The sequence below is a fragment of the Anomalospiza imberbis genome, chromosome 22 (assembly GCF_031753505.1).
Source record: "Anomalospiza imberbis isolate Cuckoo-Finch-1a 21T00152 chromosome 22, ASM3175350v1, whole genome shotgun sequence".
NCBI lineage: Eukaryota > Metazoa > Chordata > Aves > Passeriformes > Viduidae > Anomalospiza > Anomalospiza imberbis.
This window is the reverse complement of record NC_089702.1, coordinates 516,463-535,300: the sequence shown is the minus strand read 5'-3', so window position 1 is coordinate 535,300 and position 18,838 is coordinate 516,463. Positions and strand designations below refer to the sequence as shown.

Genomic DNA, 18,838 nt, shown 5'->3' with positions numbered 1-18,838 from the left:
TAACCAGCAGGGTGCATTTCTGCTGCTGATAGAAATATCAGAGCATGATCTGACAAGGAAGGAGTGAAGGGCTGAAAGGTTCAGATGCAGCAGATGCATCTATGACCCCTCAGTTCCTCCTTCTGCTCAATGCAGAGACACAAATTCCAGCGTGGGGCAAATCCAGGTGTGTCAGTCTGGGAAGCCTGCATGGCACAAAGCCCCTTGGAAAACAATCCCTTGGTTCTGGAGAGCTGCTTCTGCTGCTGTTCCTGCTCCTGCTGCTGCTGCTGTTCCTGCTCCTGGTGCTGTTCCTGCTCCTGGTGCTGTTCCTGCTCCTGCTGCTGTTCTTGCTCCTGCTGCTGTTCCTGCTCCTGTTCCTGCTCCTGCTTCTGTTCCTGCCCCTGCTCCTGTTCCTGCTTCTGCTCCTGCCCCTGCTGCCGTTCCTGCTTCTGCTCCTGCCCCTGCTGCTGTTCCTGTTCCTGCTGCTGTTCCTGTTCCTGCTGCTGTTCCTGTTCCTGCTCCTGCTGCTGTTCCTGCTCCTGCTCCTGTTCCTGCTCCTGCTCCTGCTCCTGTTTCTGCTCCTGCTCCTGTTCCTGTTCCCGCTTCTGCTCCTGCTCCTGTTCCTGCTCCTGCTGCTATTCCTGCTCCTGCTCCTGTTCCTGCTCCTATTCCTGCTCCTGCTGCTGCTCCTGCTCCTGCTCCTGTTCCTGCTCCTGCTCCTGTTCCTGCTCCTATTCCTGCTCCTGCTGCTGCTCCTGCTCCTGCTCCTGTTCCTGCTCCTATTCCTGCTCCTGCTGCTGCTCCTGCTCCTGCTCCTGTTTCTGCTCCTGCTCCTGTTCCTGTTCCCGCTTCTGCTCCTGCTCCTGCTCCTGTTCCTGCTCCTGCTGCTATTCCTGCTCCTGCTCCTGCTCCTGTTCCTGCTCCTATTCCTGCTCCTGCTGCTGCTCCTGCTCCTGCTCCTGTTCCTGCTCCTGCTCCTGTTCCTGTTCCTGCTCCTGCTCCTTGGAGCCGTGGCAGGGCTCAGCCCACCCTCCACAGTCATGCCAGGGGTAATTTCCCTGATTCCTCTTGTCTGTAATGAGAGCCTGACCCCCTGGGTGAACATGCCCTGCTTCTGAATGAGGCTCCCACTCCAAATCAGTCCCGGGGCTCTCTCTCCCATGGGCTGGGGGCAGGTACGTGGAGCTCAGTGGGGAAAGTAGCCACAGCTCCCACAGGGCCTCAGCACCAGCCAGGCTTCAGCCACAAAACCTGAGCTGTCAAATCCCCGGGCTGGGCCTTGTGCCTGGCACAAGGTCTGCAGGGTTTCCACGTCTCTGGCTCTCTGTCATGTCCTGCAGTCCCCAGCTCACTCTGGTCAATTCAGATGTGTTCACTCACAGCCCTGACCCTGCTTCCCTTTTCTAATGAGAAGGAGCAGTGAACTGAGTGCTTTTCTGGATCCCTGGGGAGCTCCTTGGCAGCAGAGATGGTGGATAGATCCTAGAATCAGAATGCCAGGATGGATGGGTGGGAAGTGACCTTAAATCCCACCCAGTGCCACCCCTGCCACGGCAGGGACACCTCCCACTGTCCCAGGCTGCTCCAAGCCCTGTCCAGCCTGGCCTTGGGCACCGCCAGGGGTCCAGGGGCAGCCACAGCTGCTCTGGGCACCCTGTGCCAGGGCCTGCCCACCCTCCCAGGGAACAATTCCTAATTCCCAATATCCCATCCATCCCTGCCCTCTGGCAGTGGAAGCCATTCCCTGTGCCCTGTCCCTCCAGGGACTGGAATGGTGATGTGGATCCAAGTCACTGCATTCCCACCTGACTTCAGGGAAGTTCTGGTGCTTTCCTGCTTCCCATCTCTACAGTAAAAGAGGGGCAATGTCACTGATCTCCTCTCAGAGCTCCTGTCACCCACAAACCCAGAATTCCTGTCACCTACAGACCCTGGAGACCCTACACCCCCTCTGCCACCTCTGAGCACCCTGGGAGAACTGAAGGTGTCCCTGCCCAAGGAAGGGAGTGGATTTGGATGGGCTTTAAGATCTCTCCAAACACAAAGCACTGTGATTCCACGAACTCAAGATTTCAGTGCTCTCCCTATGTTAATCCTTCAGCATTTATTTCTTTCCCTGTTTCTGTCCCGTTCACAGTCCATTTCCAGGCTGGCCATCAGCAGAGCTGCAAATAGCAGCCTTTAATAGGGGAGGGGATTGATGCTGATGGGAGCCCTGTTCCCATTTGTTGGGCTTTTATCTTCCATGGAAATAAAATTGATGTGCTCACAACTGGGGGAGTTGTTTTTCCAAGGGTTTAGTGGAGCTGAAATGAAGCTTTGGCCTTGTTCTCTTCAGGGTGGATTTCAGCCAGGGTGGAGCAGCAGGGCCTGGCACTGAGGATATGGATTTCTGATGGGAACTCCCGCTGTTTAATGAACATTAAACTGGTGGTATTATGGTCCAGAACTGCTACTGCCCTTGGAGATTTCCAGCATGGAACTCAGGAGGCCTCTTAAGGAATTGGGAGGGGAAATTACAGAATTTCTGCATAGCTAGAAGTGCTTAAATTAAAAGAAATCAAAACTCTCCTTGCAGGTGCCAGTGTGTGACCCACCCTCATCCCACCAAGAGCCAGAGGCTGCTGGGACTGAGCAGGTTTGGGGACAGCCCCAGCTCTGTGGGATTTCTGCCCTTACAAAAACCCCAATTAGAGCCCAAAGAGGTTTTCCCCATCAATTTCCAGAATCAGATTCAGCTGGGAAGAAAAGCCAGACTTTTTTTCCCACTCCACATTTTGAAGGAAGTGAAATTTTGCCTCCCTTTCCCCTCCCAGTCACAAGGATTTCAATTTCCATCTTCTTAATGAAGAAATTGGTTCCTTGTCCATCCATTAAACTCCCCATCCCTGTGTGATCCACTGGATTTCTAAAGAGCAGAGAAGGAGGGGCATAAATAAATAAATAAATCCAAATCAATGGGGGATCTTCTTGTTTTGGCAGGAATCAAACCTGAATTTCTCCTTTTAGTGACCCAGCCAATCATGAGGAGCAAGGAAAAATCTCTCTAAAGACACTTCTGCTGAGAGCCAGGCCTTGCCCAGCTCCCTCCCCGCTGCTCTTGGGGGAGGCCCATTCCCAGCAGAGAAAGGAGGCTGGGATGAGCTGATTTGGGTTTGTCTTCCTCTCCTTGCTGTTGATTCCTTTGTCTCCGTCAGATTTCCCAGAGTTGATGCACTGCTGCAGCTCCAGTCTCCTGGAAGCATGCAAGGTTGTTGGGCTGGCAGGTTCCCTTTGGAAATGGAAGAAGCAGGACAGGCTAGAGCCAGTTCCTGCCTGGGTTCAGCCTGTGCCAGCCCAGTAAGGACAAGTCCCCAGCCACGGGTGGTGACAGCAGCCAGACCCCTCTACTTCAGGCAGGAGCCAGGGATGGCAGGACCTGCTCCTTTTGGAGAAGTGGGATCTTACTGTGGAGGAGGTTGGAAAACACGGACACAGAATTTGTGTGGGGAGTTATACAAAGAATCATAGAACCATGGAATTGTTCAGGTTGGAGAAGACCTTTAAGGTCATTGAGTCCAACCACAAACCAGAACCACCACGTTCACCACTAACCCACATCCCCAAGTACCTCATCCACACGTTTTATGAGCCCTTACAGGGATGGGGACTCCACCTCTGCCCTGGGCAGCCTGGGCCAATGTAGAAATTGTCCCAATATCCACCCTAACCTCCCCTGGCCCAGCCCGAGGCCGTTCCCTCTCCTCCTGTCCCTGTTCCCCCTGGCTGTCCCCTCCTGTCAGGAGCTGTGCAGAGCCACAAGGGCCCCCTGAGCCTGCTTTTCTCCAGGCTGAGCCCCTTCCCAGCTCCCTCAGCCCCTCCTGGGGCTCCAGCCCCTCCCAGCTCTGTTCCCTGCCCTGGACACGCTCTAGCCCCTCCAGGTCTTTGTTTGTCATGAGGGCACCAAAACTGGCCCCAGTACTGAGATACCTCAGCAGAGTCTGGACAGGGGGGGATCAATTCCTTGGTTTTCCATGGAGGAGGCTGGAAAACATCAACAGAGTCTGGGGGTTTGCACCTGAAGATGAAAATGAGCCTCCCTGGAGCTGTTCAGTGGGAGCAGAGATTCCCAACTGCTTCGGATTCAAATAATGCAGAGAATTCTCTCTTGTTTTTCAAGCAGTTCTGTTTTTTCCCAACTTCTTTTTCAGTGTGCCTGGAAATATTTGTTTGGAAGTGTTTAAAGAAAACCTTCACAAACAGAGTCTGCTTCCCACATACATTTTTTATAGTTTTCTTTCTCTCTTTTGCTTTCGAAACCCCAATCCTCAGCACAGAGATGTCTTCTATTAAAAAAAAAAATAAAATAAAGGAGTAAAATGGAACATTTCCAGTGACAAGGCAAGGTGATGCCACAAGGAAGGACCTTGGATATGAGATTCCCCATTTCTCTCTGGCTGGAGACTCTGGCCAATTATCTGTCCTCAGCTACAGGACCTGGGGACCTTTCTCCAGTCTCTCCACCTTCCCCCTTGGAGAAGAGGCAGCTGCTCATCCCAGCAGTGCTGGCCCAGGCCCAGCTCCTTTTCCTCTGAGTTTTTCTTTGGAAAGGAGCTCCTGGTGTGAAAGGAGCTGGAGTTTGTTTGAGCAGAGCCACCCAGCCCTGCCTGGTCACAGCCACCCTTCCTGGAGTGGGACACCAGAGACACCACACACCTATCCTGGGAATCACAGGTTGGAAAAGACCTCCAGAGTCATCAAATCCAACTCTTGACTGGGTTCCCCCATTCCCAATAAACAACAGCACAAAGTGCCACCTCGGCTTGTTCTTTGAGCACTTCCAGGGAGGGGATGCAACCCCTGCCCTGGGAGCTGTGCCAGAGCCCGACAGCCCTTTCCAGGAAGGATTTCACCAGTATCCAACCTGATCCCTGAGCATGGGAGGAAGGGGAGATTAAAGGAACAAGGCTTGTTCAGATAAGCCCTCTGAGGAGGGGAAGTGACTCTAAAAATGTCCCCTGCTCACCCTGAGTGACACAGAGCCATGCCCTGGGTTGGCAGGACACTGTCACACTGCCTGAGTCCCCCTGGGCTTGCAGGAGGTTTCTCTGCTGGGTCACCACTGACAGAGGCCAGAGGGAGGCACTGAGGGCTCCTGTTCTTTCCTCTACTCATAGATATTTATATTTCCCTATTAAAAAAAATCCTCCTTAGTTGATAGAATTCCAAAAGGGAGAAATCTCCCATTAATGAGCCACCAATAGAGATTTTACAAAGCACCTGTCAGGGCTGAAGCCATCAATTCTCTGAATTAACTGGAGTGGAGTTGTGGATGCAAGTGGGAACTCAGCCAGGAATGAATTAAAGGAATTCAGCCTCAGATTCATCAATGTTCTCATTAATATTTTGGCCTTTCCATGGTCCAGAAGTGATGAGGGAGAGAGCAGAACTGTCAGGAAGAACAAGGCTGTTGAACACTCTGAGTTTTACTGGCATGGAGATGGTGAGAGGTGCCACAGCCCCCGGCATTCCCCTTCCCAGAGCTGTGAGCAGCTGCTGCCCTGCCAGGCCTTGCAATTGCCCAGGAGAGAAAATCCTGGGGCCGTTCTGCTCAGAGCCTTGGGGAAAATGGGAAGACAGGGAATGTTTGTGCCAGAGTGAGACAGGATCTTGGGCTGAGGTTTTATTGGATCCTCAGTGGGAACAGGAGACAGAGGTAAAACAGTGACAGAGGCAGAATTATGGAATCCCAGGATGTTTCGGCTTGGAAGGGACATTAAAGCCCACCCAGTGCCGTGGCAGGGACACCTTCCACTGTCCCAGGTTGTCCAGCCTGACCTGGGACACTGCCAGGGATCCAGGGGCAGCCACAGCTGCTCTGGGCACCCTGTGCCAGGGCCTGCCCACCCTCCCAGGGAACAATTCCTAATTCCCAATATGCCATCCAGCCCTGCCCTCTGGCAGTGGGAGCCATTCCCTGGGTCCTGTCCCTCCATCCCTTATCCCCAGTCCCTCTCCAGCTCTCCCTCTGGGCCCTGGCAGGGGCTCTGAGCTCTCCATGGAGCACTCTCCAGGCTCATGTTCCAGATGTTCCCCAAGTTCCAGAACAGACTGGGAAGAGAGAAGAGACTGGGAAGAGCTTGAGTCCAAGCTGGAAGCTTTGCTGTTTACAGCCCAGGCAGATCCATCATCCCACAGCTGAATTGTTTGTCTTCATTTGTGGAATGCAGCTTGGGCCTGCTGGACTGAAATGTTTCAGTTCAATTTGTCATGCTGATGAATGACTCTCCCTCAGTGTTGCTTACATTTAATTTAATGCAGGCCTGTGGGTGCACAGCCAGGTTTAAACAACAGATGAACTCACCTGGGACAGTGGAAGGTGTCCCTGCCATGGCAGAGCTGGCACTGGATGAGCTTTAAGGTCCCTCCCAACCCAGACCAGTCTGGGATTCTCTGAGTCTATGATCACTGTTAAAATGTGTGATGTATTTGATGTGTTTATTTACCTACTTAGGGAAAAAATGTCAAATCACTCATGATAAAATGAAGTTCAGGGAGTGTCCTCAGAGCTGGTTCAAGTGGGATCCTTCACTCATCAGTGTGGTGGTCCAGAACGGGCAATGTTCTCTCCTGAGCTCATTACCTGCAGTGTCTGGAACAGACAGGCAGCTCCAAAGCCTGATTTGCTTCACACATTTCAATCCTGATCCCAGGAGAAGAACAAAGTCATGCCTATTTCCTCCAGCTTTCAAACAAATCCAGACAATCAGTGGTGGCTGAATCCCCCACTGTCCCCTCCCCTTGCATTCAGTGCCACCCTCCCTTGGGACTGTCACAAGCCCCTGCAGGTCAGGGAAGAGGCAAATTCCCTTTTCCACTCACACAAACCCTCCCAGCCCAGGCAATTTTCAGACAATTCTCAGACAATTCCTCAGCTGCAGGACTCAAACACCCCCAGGTGCCTCCTGTCCTGGAGGCCCCAAACCCAGCTGTGCTGGGGGCTGAGCCTCCCCTGGCTCCTCGGCCCTGCCCTCCAGCTCCAGTGTGGGCATGAATCCCAGCCCTCCGTGCCTCTGTGCCTTTCCAGGGCTGCCCCTGCACCCCTGTCCCTCCTGTCTCGTGTCCCTGCCCGGGCTGTGCTCAGTGCAAGGGGCTCAGCTGTTCCAGGAGGGTTTGGATGCCTGGGGCATCCCGACGGATCACATCCAGCCCTGGAAGAGCAGGGTCAATCCTTGCCTGTGCTTTCAGTCCTCTCCAGGAGCTCCAGGCTCTAGGGCAGTTCAGGGCCTGGGGTCTCCAGTCAATCCCTCCTGCAGAGAGATCCCACTGCTCTCACTCCCAGACCATTTTCCAGGTTGGCACGGCACTCTCTGCTCAGATATGACTTTTTCCCCCCAGTTGCCATCAATCCTCAGGAGCTGTTCCAGGCCCCAGAGTTGCTGGCTCACTGGCAGGGCCCCACCCTGGAGATAAGGGATGTTCATGTCGGGAATGATGGATAACGTTGGCTCTCCTGCTCTGGGATCTACCTTTACTTGCCTGTTCCCTGCTGCACAGAATTATCCACCTGAGGAGTGTTTGGTGTGTGCTGCTGGCCACAGTGGCAGTGACACGCTGGAGTTCCCTGTGCAGCTCCGGGCTGGCACCAGGCACTGCCCTGCTCCTGCCCCATCCCAGCAGGAGCCCCAAATGGATCTCATCGACTCCAGCTCCTTCCCAGCTGGGCATTGCAAATTGCAGGAAGAGAGAGCTGGAAGAGCTGCTCCTGGGCTCTAAAGGGCAATTACTGATCCTGAGGAGCAAAAACACTCTTAGAGAATTCAGAGGAAAATGAGCTAAGTTCCTGGAAATGGGGACTAAATGATGTCTGGGAGTTGCTGTGGTTGGGTTTAAGAACCAAACATAAAAGCACAGAATCTGGCCTGCCCAGCAGTCAGAACACCTCTAGAAAATCCCCAGGGCTCAGGGGATTTTTAAAAACACATTTTCAGCTCCAGTCTGATGCCTGGCTCTTTGGAGGGTTTGTATTTCCTGTTGTCTCCACTGGCATTTGGAAATGGGGGGAAGGGAAGAGTCCCTCTGAATCCTGGAATTAAAAGACATGGAGTGGAAAACCAACAAAGCAAGCACCCCTTCCATGTTAAAAGACTTATAACAATAATAAAATTGTAGTTTGTAACTGAAGGACTGATCAAAACTTTTCCCATTAATTTTAGGCTCAGGGAAGCCTCATAAAAGCGGGGTGTAAATAACACCTTTTATCTAGAGAAAATAAATCTGAAAAATGTGTCCACTGATTCCTTCCCTCCAGGAATCAAGGACACTTTGCCAGTTTTAGTTGGGCCTTGCAGGTCTGGGGACTCTTGTGAGGTGCTTTACCTGTCCTGAGTCCAAGCAGCCTCAAGGTGAGTCCTGCTGCCACCAGTGAGGAAATGTGACAATAAAATGCACAAAAATAACAAAAATTGTTACAACTTTCCATGAATTTTGTGGAGAAAAAGGAGAGAGAAGAGAGAGAATTAGGGATCAAAAGCCAAATTTAAGTGGATGCGTTATTTATTGTCCAGACATAGTCTTGAGTTGGATGTCGATCATCCAAGCCTGGAAATATGGTCCTGTAGCATTTTATTTAATACTCATTTCAGCTTACTTGGAATAAATTTTTACATAGAGACAGGCACTGGGTGTCTCGGGTGGAGATGGATTTTTTATTCCCTTCTTTTTCTCTTCCTTTCCTTTTGTGAGAGAATGACATCAGTGCCTCAGTGCTACAGGAATGTCAAGGGCCATGAAAAACCTTTACTTAAACCGTGCCTGCTCCTGCAGGGAATGTGTTCATCCTGGCTCCGTGACCTCCCTGCACAGGTTCTGAGGGAAGCAGCGCCAGCTTTATCTCCCAAATTCTTGTTTCATAATAACTCCTGCAAAGGATCAAAGGGAGGCAACCCCAGACAGACAGAAAAGCCTGCAGACAGAGGAGGATTGTCACCGTGTAGCTCTGGCCTGCTCTGAAGCACGGAACAAATTCTCTTTATTGGTTTTTCCCCCCAAGCACCTTTGGTGATTGAAGTCGCTGCAGCCCTGGGGAGCAGAGCTCTCCTCCCCTGCAGCAACATGAGGGGAGCTTTGCACTGGGTTTTGGTGGAGTGAGACCCCTCTGTGAGAGATAAAGCAATCACTGATTTATTTACCTGGGAACAGAGGGCTCGGGCAGAGAGGAGTCAAGTGCCCAGCAGAGAGGGCATTTTCCTGGAGAAAATTCCCAAGGTTCTGGATTCTGTACTTGTGGAGGGCTCTGACCCTGCAGGGCAGGGGACTCACGGGCCCCCTGATGCCAGATGAGGAATTGTTTGCTCCCAGTGGGTCCATACAATGCTCACTCTTCAAATCACTGGCCCATGGAACCTACAATGCCCATTCTGTAGGAAAAGAACTGGAAAGCAAATCCCAGCCCAGCTGTGCCCAGTTTAACCAGTTCACTAGGGCCAGGTGTGACTTTGGGATCATCAACCACCAGGGACCACAGAGAGACCCCAGGACTGCAGAGCACCTGTGCAGAGGGAAAATATGGAAATTATTTTGGGGAAATGATTATCATATGGATGTTTATTCCAGGAAAATCAATGGATATATATGTAAAATATAATCTAAACCAGGAGCTTTCTCTGTACTCAGCAGTCAGGATATTTTGGAGAAGATAGTCCCTTGTGCATCCATCTGAATAAAGGATTTCTGCTTCTTAATGCGGCATTGGTGTGAAGGGATTTTGTTATTACGGATTTTTGGTAACACCATCCATCAGTCTGGGGTCACAGAATATCCTGATCTGGAAAGGACCCCCAGGATCATCCCAAACCCATGCCCTGCACAGACCCTCCAACAATCTCACCCTGGGCATCCCTGACAGTGCTGTCCAAACCCTCCTGGAGCTCTGGCAGCCTCGGGGCTGGGACCATTCCCTGGGGAGCCTGGGCAGTGCCAGCACCTCTGGGGGAAGAACCTTTCCCTGAGATCCATCCCAAATCCCCCGGCCCAGCTCCAGCCGTTCCCTGTATGACAGAGTGCAGCTTCCCAAGGCAATTTCCTGAATTTTCCGTGAACAGGTGCTTTCCCTCCTCCAGAGGAGGCTTTCAGGGAGGATGAGGAGTGTGAGGGAATGAACGGCTCTGTCTGCCACCAAAACCTCTGTGCCAGGAGGAAGAGCTCAGCACCTTCCTGGCATCCTTCTGATCCAGCCTGGCACTGCTGCTCTGGGGCTGTGCAGAGGAGGGGGAAGGTGATCCATGGCCTTCCTCCAGCTGGGGAGGTACCAGCACAGCCCTGCTCGTGGGGCAAACACCTGGGGCCTCTTCAGCCCCACAGGCAGGGAGGATCCGGCAGGAGCAGGGATGGGCTGCAGCCTTGGAGCAGCTCAGTCCCCAGATGGCCCCGTGGGGACGTCACAATTCCTGCCTCCACAAACGATCTGTACCAGTGCTGCCCTGGGATGTGCTGGGTGTGACCCTGGACATGCTGTGGGTGTGACACTGGGTGTGACCCTGGGTGTGACTCTGGGTGTGACACGGGACACGCCGTGGGTGCGACCCTGGGTGTGACCCTGGGAGTGACACGGGACATGCTGTGGGTGCGACACTGGGTGTGACCCTGGGTGTGACATGGGACATGCTGTGGGTGCGACCCTGGGTGTGACCCTGGGTGTGACATGGGACATGCTGTGGGTGCGACCCTGGGTGTGATCCTGGGTGTGACACGGGACATGCTGTGGGTGCGACACTGGGTGTGACCCTGGGTGTGACATGGGACATGCTGTGGGTGCGACCCTGGGTGTGATCCTGGGTGTGACATGGGACATGCTGTGGGTGCGACACTGGGTGTGACATGGGAGATGCCGTGGGTGTGACCCTGGGTGTGACATGGGACATGCTGGGGATGTGGCACAAGGAGCTCTCCCTGCCCTGGGCACCAGTGCTGGGAATGTGTTCAGTGGGAAGAAATTGAATTCTCTCACTTCAGGTTTCTCTGCTCTTTGAGTATTTCACAATCAAACACTTCATTTTAAAATCCCACTCCTTTTTCCTTCTTCATTTGCTTTCCTTAGAACTGCCCCTGCCCCCACCTCGTGTGTTTCCACCTTCTCCTCCTTTTTTGAGAGGAAAAGGAATGAGTGAGAGGAGCTGGGCCTGATTGATGCTCCCACACCTTTCCACGGCGAGTCAGAGGGAGAAGTTTCTCTTCCTCTTGTCTCAGATTACCTATTTTTTCTTTTCCTCTTTTCTGGATCTGTCCCCAGTGGGATTAACCCCTTGTCCTGTCCCTCCAGGCCTTGTCCCCAGTCCCTCTCCAGCTCTCCTGGAGCCCCTTTAGGCTCTGGAAGGGCTCTGAGCTCTCCCTGGATTTTCTCCTCTCCAGGTGAGCACCCCCAGCTCTGCCAGCCTGGCTGTGTAGGAGAATTTACAGAGCAGATGTTTGATTTTCCAAGAGAGTTGAAACTGAGGGGAAACTCCCTGTTTGCACTGAGACAGCCTCTGGAGCTGGGAATTCCTAGAGTGCAGCCAAGGCCCTCCCTGTGGCACCTTTGTGAACATGGCACAGGACCCGTCCTGTCCTGACCTTCACTGGCCAGCACCACCTCTTGTTCCTGCCATCCGGGGCTGTTTTCCAGTATTTCAGAGGCTGAGGGTTGGTGGGGGGTGGTATTTAGAGTGAATTTTCCTTCCATTTTGGCGTGAATTCCCTTTCCAATCCCCTCCTACCATCTAGTGGGAGATTTGGGTAAAGCACATCAGCATGAGTTGATTGCTGAGAAAATACCGAGTGGTGCTGTCTCACCTGAGAGCAACATTTCTGCACCTCTCATTAAACACAGGTGAGAAGGGTCATGAGGAAAATACCCTCAGCTCGGGGAAACAGAAAATTATCTTCGGCTGAGGGGCTGGGATGGAAACTGAGGGAAAAGGAAAATGTCCGGGGTTTATTGTAGATTTTCAGAGAGAAAAACAAGAAACCTGTGAAAAATAAAAGTAAGTAAAGATTGGAAGTAAAATATAAGGGTGAAAAATGTTTTGGAAGGGAGTGGGTGCATCTGGGGGCCTAGAAGGTGCTGGAGAGGGAATGTGGACAAAGGCCTGGAGGGACAGGACACAGGGAATGACCCTAAGCTGAACGAGGACAGGGTTAGGTGGGATATTGAGATAGAATTGTTCCCTGGGAGGGTGGGCAGGCCCTGGCACAGGCTGCCCAGAGCAGCTGGGGCTGCCCCTGGATCCCTGGCAGTGCCCAAGGCCACGCTGGACAGGACTTGGAGCACCTGGGACAGTGGAAGGTGTCCCTGCCATGGCAGGGGTGGCTCTGGAGGGGCTTTGGGATCCCTTCCAGCTCAAACCATTCCATGATTCTGTGACTGATTTTTTCTGGAAATCCTGTGGAAAACTCCAGTCCCAAAGCAGTTTTAACCATAAACTGAGCCCAGCTTCACTCCCTGAGCAGTCTGGAACTTTAGGGCTCAGACTGTAAATGAGGGAGGATCCAGATCTCCAGAAAACTTCACCAGGTCAGCAAATCATCCAATCCCAGAATCCTGGAATGCTTTGGGTTGGAAGGGACGATTATCCAGTTCCAACCCCCACCACAGGAAGGGAACCTTCCACTATCCCAGGCAGATGGAGGAGAACAAAAAGGGTCTGGACTGGCAGAAGCAACTCCCTCCCAAGGGTCAGCTCCCACAGAGACCCATCCAGGCCAGAACATGGAACTGCCAGCTGCTGCTTTTGCCTCCCAGTTCCATTTTCGCTCAGATTTCCTGCTCTTTGAATAGCCTGCAAACCCACCAAACCCGGATTTTCCGTGGCTACATCCCAAATCCTGCCTCTAGACAGGACAAACAGGGAGCCAGAGCCTTTCCAAATCCTTTTGTGAGCTGGTACTGTGAGTGATGCTGTGAATGGAGAGCTGCACAGCCGGGAGCACCCCGGGGAGAACAGGAGATCCCACGGGAATCTGCTGACACGTTTACATGACAAAACACAGATCTTGTCAACACGGGCATTCCTTTAAGAGGACTCCAAACTGAAGCTTCTGAATCAACATTTTGAAATTTCATTCTGTCAAAAGCTGACATTGCTTTGAAAGTAGGTTTGTGTTTTGCTCAAAACAGACAGGGATTTTCAGGTTGCTGTTTCCAAATCAACACTTTCCCGAGTGCCACTGCAATGTTGGTATTTTGGGGGCTGATCCAGCTTGCAGCCAGAAATGAAAGCTAAAATGATGGAATTCTCACTCAGAGGCCCTGGGCAGCCTCTTCCAGTGCCTGACAACTTTTTCTGTGGAGGGACTTTCCCTAAATCCAACCCAAACCTCTCCTGGCACAGTTTGAGGCAGTTCCTTGTTCCCTGGGAGCAGAGCCTGACCCCCACCTGTGACTTTACTCCTATTTTATCCTGTTTCCTTTCTGTGATTCAAAATCAGTTTTGAACAGAATTTCTAACCTTCACACACACATGCTTTCAAGTTTTGCTTTTAATTTCCTGACTTGAATCTTAATTGAGTGAGTAATTGCTTATTTGGGTAGCAGCTGAGGAGCACAAATCTCCAGATCCATCAGAGTTATTGTTCACTGATCCAGGATGTGACAGAGTTAATGGAAGTCTTTCCACGGGAGATACAGTGACATATTCAAAGGTCTGCTTAGCATCTCTATTTCTCTGTGCAGCACTAAAAATGCCACTGAGTTTTGGGCTGAGTAAGCGTGGGATGAGTCAGCCCTGACTCACCTCACCTGCACCTCACTGCCGCCCTTTACACCTTGGTCAGGAGGTGGGGCTTTGGTTTGGGGTTTTGTTTATTTGTTTTGTTTCTTCACCAGAAAAATGCAAGGTATTGAAAGCAAAGCTGATCTTGCTCCTTGGATCCTGGGGGGGGTTTCTCATCTACAGTAGGAAACAGGGAGTGGATGAATCAGCAGCCACAGGCTGCAGTTTTGTTCAGGCCATTTCCCTCCCGTGTTGCTGGCATTGTCCTTGGCCCCAGCTATGGATGGGCAGGAGCCAGCAGGGCAGGAGTGTGGGGCATTGGGCACACAAGTGACACAAACCCAGGTACTGAGCCAGGGGTAACTGGGGTTTGTGCAGTGTTCACATGAAAAATGTTCACATATTTTCAAATTCTATGGCAAACAAACACTCAGAAATTTAATCACATCTCCGTTTCATGTCAGACAGCAGCTGAGGAGGGAGAATATTTACCCAGTTTTAGTGTAAAATAGGTGACAGAGCAGTGAATAGGGCTTGGCACGGGCACAGCTGACAATGCTGAAGCTTTGGGAACAGGAACCTCTGGATGGCCCTGGCACAGGGTGCCCAGAGCAGCTGTGTCTGCCCCTGGATCCCTGGCAGTGCCCAAGGCCAGATTGGACAGGGCTTGGAGCAGCCTGGGACAGTGGAAGGTGTCCCTGCCATGGCAGGGGTGGCTCTGGAAGGACTTTTAAGGTTCCTTTCACCCAAACCATTCCATGACTTCATGATCTCCAAGAGACATCTCCCAGTGATCAGAAAGAGTTCGTTTGCTTCTCCATGCTCCCTCTGGACAATGCTGAATTTGAACTCCAAGCCCACAGAACTAATATTTTCCATTTCTCCTCCCAAAACCCCAAGTTTACAACAGAATAGCCTCTCTTTATTGTGTGAAAAGATCAGATTTACAGTGTGGAATATTGTGCTGGAAAACTGCCAGGCCTGGTTTCCTCTGCTGCCGGATCCTCTGGTTCTGTTCTCAGCCAGAGAGAGCTGGGAGTGGAGCTTTCTCCCCCAGTGTGCTGAGCTGGGAGAGCTCAGCCTCTGCTCTGGCACAGGGAACACCGCAGAGCTCTTCCCACACCTGCAGCACGTCCAAGGGCTCCACCCCTGACTCTGCACTGATTCCTGCAGCTGCAGGAACTCAGTCAGTCTCCGCCTCCCTCCTGCAGCCATCTGCACCTGGAATTGGCCAATTGGCTGCACAGGTGGCACAAAGGAGAGAGCACAGAGAAAAGTGGGGAAAAAAGAGAAATATCCTTAAAATGCAGGTCTGGCAGTGCCTCCTGCTGCTGCAGAGCAGCACAGGGGTTGTGGCAGTTGGGCACTGCCATCCAGCTCCTGGGTCTGTGCAATCACAGCATCATTTAGGTTGGGAATGACCTCTAGGATCACCAAGTCCAACCTCTGACCAAATCCCATCGTCCCCACCAAAGCACATCACAAGGTCCCACACCTGCTTGTTTTGTGAACAATTCCAGGGCATAAAACTTGCAGTTCCAGCCTCCTGCAGCCTCCTGTGATTAGTGCTGGATCTTAATCGGGTCTGCAATTCTGCACAGCAGGAGAGAGAGGTTTGTGCTCTCATTAAACCTGGAGCTCACCAACTCAGCTGGGAGGGTCTTCTTTCAGTCCAGGGAATAATTTATTCTAGGTTGGAAGGAAAGAATCAAGCCCTGAACTGTTCCTCAGTTTTCCCAGGAACTGAGTGTGGAGCTCTTTAATGGATCATTGCTCCTGTGTGTTCAGCTGAGCAGAACAAAGGTATCTGAGTGTGCTTTCCATTCCTCTCCATCCATCCATCCATCCATCCATCCATCCATCCATCCATCCATCCATCCATCCATCTATCATCCATCCATCCATCCATCCATCCATCATCCATCCATCCATCCATCCATCCATCCATCCATTCCCTGAAGCTAGGTACCTCCCAGGGGATGCTTTAAAGCTGCCTTGGAGAGTTCTGCAAGGAGCAACCCCTTCCTTGCTTTTCTGTGGCATTTTGATAAGGAACTGCAGGAGTGAGATCTCCTGGATTTGAAGGAATGACCCTCCTGGTGCATCCATGAAGAAACCTGGCCTTTTATCTGGCTCTATTCCCTCTTCCAAGCTGCTTCCCAGGTTTGGGGATTATTCTGGGGACCTTCTGATCAAGTATCCTCTGCAGAGATTCACCTGGGAATTCCCATGGCAGGAGTTCCCAAGGGAACGGCTGGAGCTGGGCCAGGGGGATTTGGGATGGATCTCAGGGAAAGGTTCTTCCCCCAGAGGTGTTGGCACTGCCCAGGCTCCCCAGGGAATGGGCACGGCCCCAAGGCTGCCAGAGCTCCAGGAGGGTTTGGACAGCACTGCCAGGGGTGCCCAGGGTGGGATTGTTGAGATCCTGGGCAGGAACAGGGGTTGGGATGATCCTGTGGGTCCTTTTCAGATCAGACTATTCCAGGATTCCATGATCTGTCTCTCTGTGTCTGACCCCTCTCCCAGGCAGTTCAGCTTTTTCACCTCAGTGCTTTTGTTGCCATTGGCTCCCATTTCCCTCTGGCTGCTGCTGGGGATGGCTGGGATGTGTCCCAGTGGGAGCTGGTCCCTGCCACCTCCATTTAGATCAGGTCCCATTAACCCTGCCTGGGGCTCGGAGCCTCCTGCCAGCCAGACATGGGGAATTAATCTCTGCTTAACCCCAAACCTGTTAGGGTTTCCTTGTTTGGAATGACTCTAACAGTGTGAAAGTCTTTGTTCTTTTAGCTTGGTAGCTGAAGAAGAGGTCTGGAATGTGTGAAGTTGAGTTTTCAATGTTGTTTATTTTTTCTTATCTAAAACTTTCTCTCTCTGACTTGCTGAGGTCTATTTAGTACAGAAGCCATAGCAGTATCTGCTGAGTCTTGGTTGATTCCCACATGATAGACTCAAAATTACATGTACCATGTTCACAGTTCCCGTACCAATACCTAACATCTATGTTGGACAGTGTGTCCCTATCCTAGACCAACAGAAAAGTGTCACCATCACACCGAGACATGGAGGACAAGAAGAAGGGAAAGAAGGCCAGGACACGCCCAGATTCCTCCATCTTGTACCCCTGAATTACATTTTAAAAAAACCTTGAAATTCTACTTTTCTACCCTGTGTCAATTCTTCTATTACACTACTCAAACCCTCTTGGCTTGTCATTCCTCATACAGAGTTGGCAGCCTCTCCTATGGGCTAGAATTGAAGCCACAGGTGTTTTTGACTTCTTGCCAAGGTCCCCAAGCCCCCTGCTAGGGTCTTGAGACAGCCAGGGCAGCCAGAGGATGTCCGACACAAACCCTCGCTGACACACAGCCCTGAGCTCCCAGGCAGCACCTGCAGACCCAGCCGCTGCTCCTCTGCCGTGTGTGAGGGAAAGGGAATGAGGGGGCAGGGCCAGAAGGGACCCAGGTTTGCATCAAATGCTGTGGGACCCAAGGCTGGGGTGATGCTTCTGAGGGAATGCTAAGGGGTGGAAGTCCTCCAGGAGAGGCTGCAGGGGCAGCACAGGGAATGCTGAGGGGTGGAAATCCTCCAGGAGAGGCTGCAGGGGCAGGACAGGGAATGCTGAGGGGTGGAAATCCTCCAGGAGAGGCTGCAGGGGCAGGACAGGGGATGCTGAGGGGTGGAAACCCTCCAGGAGAGGCTACAGGGGCAGGACAGGGGATGCTGAGGGGTGGAAATCCTCCAGGAGAGGCTGCAGGGGCAGGACAGGGGATGCTGAGGGGTGGAAATCCACCAGGAGAGGCTGCAGGGGCAGGACAGGGAATGCTGCACACAAACACTCCCTCAGTTCAGTTATTTCAGGACCAGGGTGTGCCCAATTACCCACAGCACTGACTCCCAGTTTGCCCCAGCACTCGCAGCTCCTTTGCCCTGAAACTCCGAAGAATTGCCCTGAACTCCAACTGTTCCGTTTCCAGCATTTTTGTTGCTGGGCAGGTTCCTTTCATCTGCTTTCCTTCCATCCCTGTAGCAGCTGCACAGATCCCGTCCTGCAGCTCCTCTCGAACCCTAGAGGGTGCAATTCACTCAGAGAGCCTCAGCAGAACTCCGAAATTGGAATTCCAAGGATTCCTGGCAAGACAGGGAGGTGGGAGAGGAGCTGATGGCGAGAACACCTCAGCCAACGCACTCCAGGTTAAGAACCCTGCAATTCCCTGTGTGCCTTCCCTGCTGGCAGCGAGGGGTGTGGACTTCCGGAGCAGAGAGAGCTGCTGGTGCCAGTCTGCTGCTGGGGTGGCACTGAGGACCTGCCCTGGTCCCGGGGATGTGCAGCTCAGCCCCTGCCTTCCCCCTGATTCGCCATGGATGGAATTCCCCACTCTAAGCTCAGGGAATGACCCAACCCTCAGGCTCCCTAAGATATTCCTCCTTAGGAGCTTCTCTTGTGCCATTTCAAAAAATCAATCAATCGAGCATATCAGAGCAAGTGCTGGAAGCAGAGCAGAGTGCTGAGAGGGGGAGCACTGGGAGCAGCCAGAGCTCCCTGTCAGAGGAGCTCTCCATTCTGCCCAGGTTCCCTCAGGTTTACTGTGCTTCTTCTGTGACTACAAAACACAGAGAGATTGCAACGAAACAATCCTTCCCCTTCCCACTGGAGACAGGGCTGCAAAGTCAATCCCTGCTCCAACTCCTCCTGTTTGGATTCCTCAGGGATTTGTCCTCAGCAGGTCAGGAGGGAACTGCTGTGAAAACCATCCCTGCCTGAGAATGCAGTCGGCCATTCAGTCTCGATTTTAAGATCTTTTAAAAGACTAAATATCAATTAATATCCTTAACTGCTGCCATAAATCTGAACTGGGAGCAAACCAGATGAGTTTAAATGACCTCTGGAGATCCCTCCCAGACCTGGGTTTAAATTGATGGCAGCAGCCAGCTAATGGTCTGAATTAAATCCAGGGATGAGAACCTGCTCTGGGCCATCCAGAGAAAGAACCTGATGAAGGTTTGGGAAGTGTCATTGGTTTTAGGTCTTTCTGGAAAAAGGAAACCAAATAGCAGCACAGCCAGGCCAGGACCACAGTCCATGGATTTCACCCCAGTCAAAGCCTTGTTTGCTTTGCCAAAGAGAAGAT

At 52.1% G+C, this 18,838-nt stretch overlaps 2 protein-coding genes across 4 annotated transcripts in view; both read right to left on the bottom strand.

Moving 5' to 3' along the window:
- FTSJ3 (FtsJ RNA 2'-O-methyltransferase 3) overlaps window positions 1-708 on the bottom strand; it is a 295,974-nt gene extending 295,266 nt beyond the window's left edge. Inside the window, exon 1 of one of the 2 annotated variants that reach the window (XM_068212168.1) lies at window positions 654-708. The gene's annotated coding sequence lies outside the window, so the exon portion shown is untranslated. Of the gene's footprint in view, window positions 1-251; window positions 270-653 lie in introns of those variants that run through there. The other variant, XM_068212169.1, reaches the window with a different exon arrangement.
- LOC137486713 (acid-sensing ion channel 2) overlaps window positions 1-18,838 on the bottom strand; it is a 429,682-nt gene that overhangs the window by 237,897 nt on the left and 172,947 nt on the right. The gene's annotated exons all lie outside the window — the stretch shown is intronic.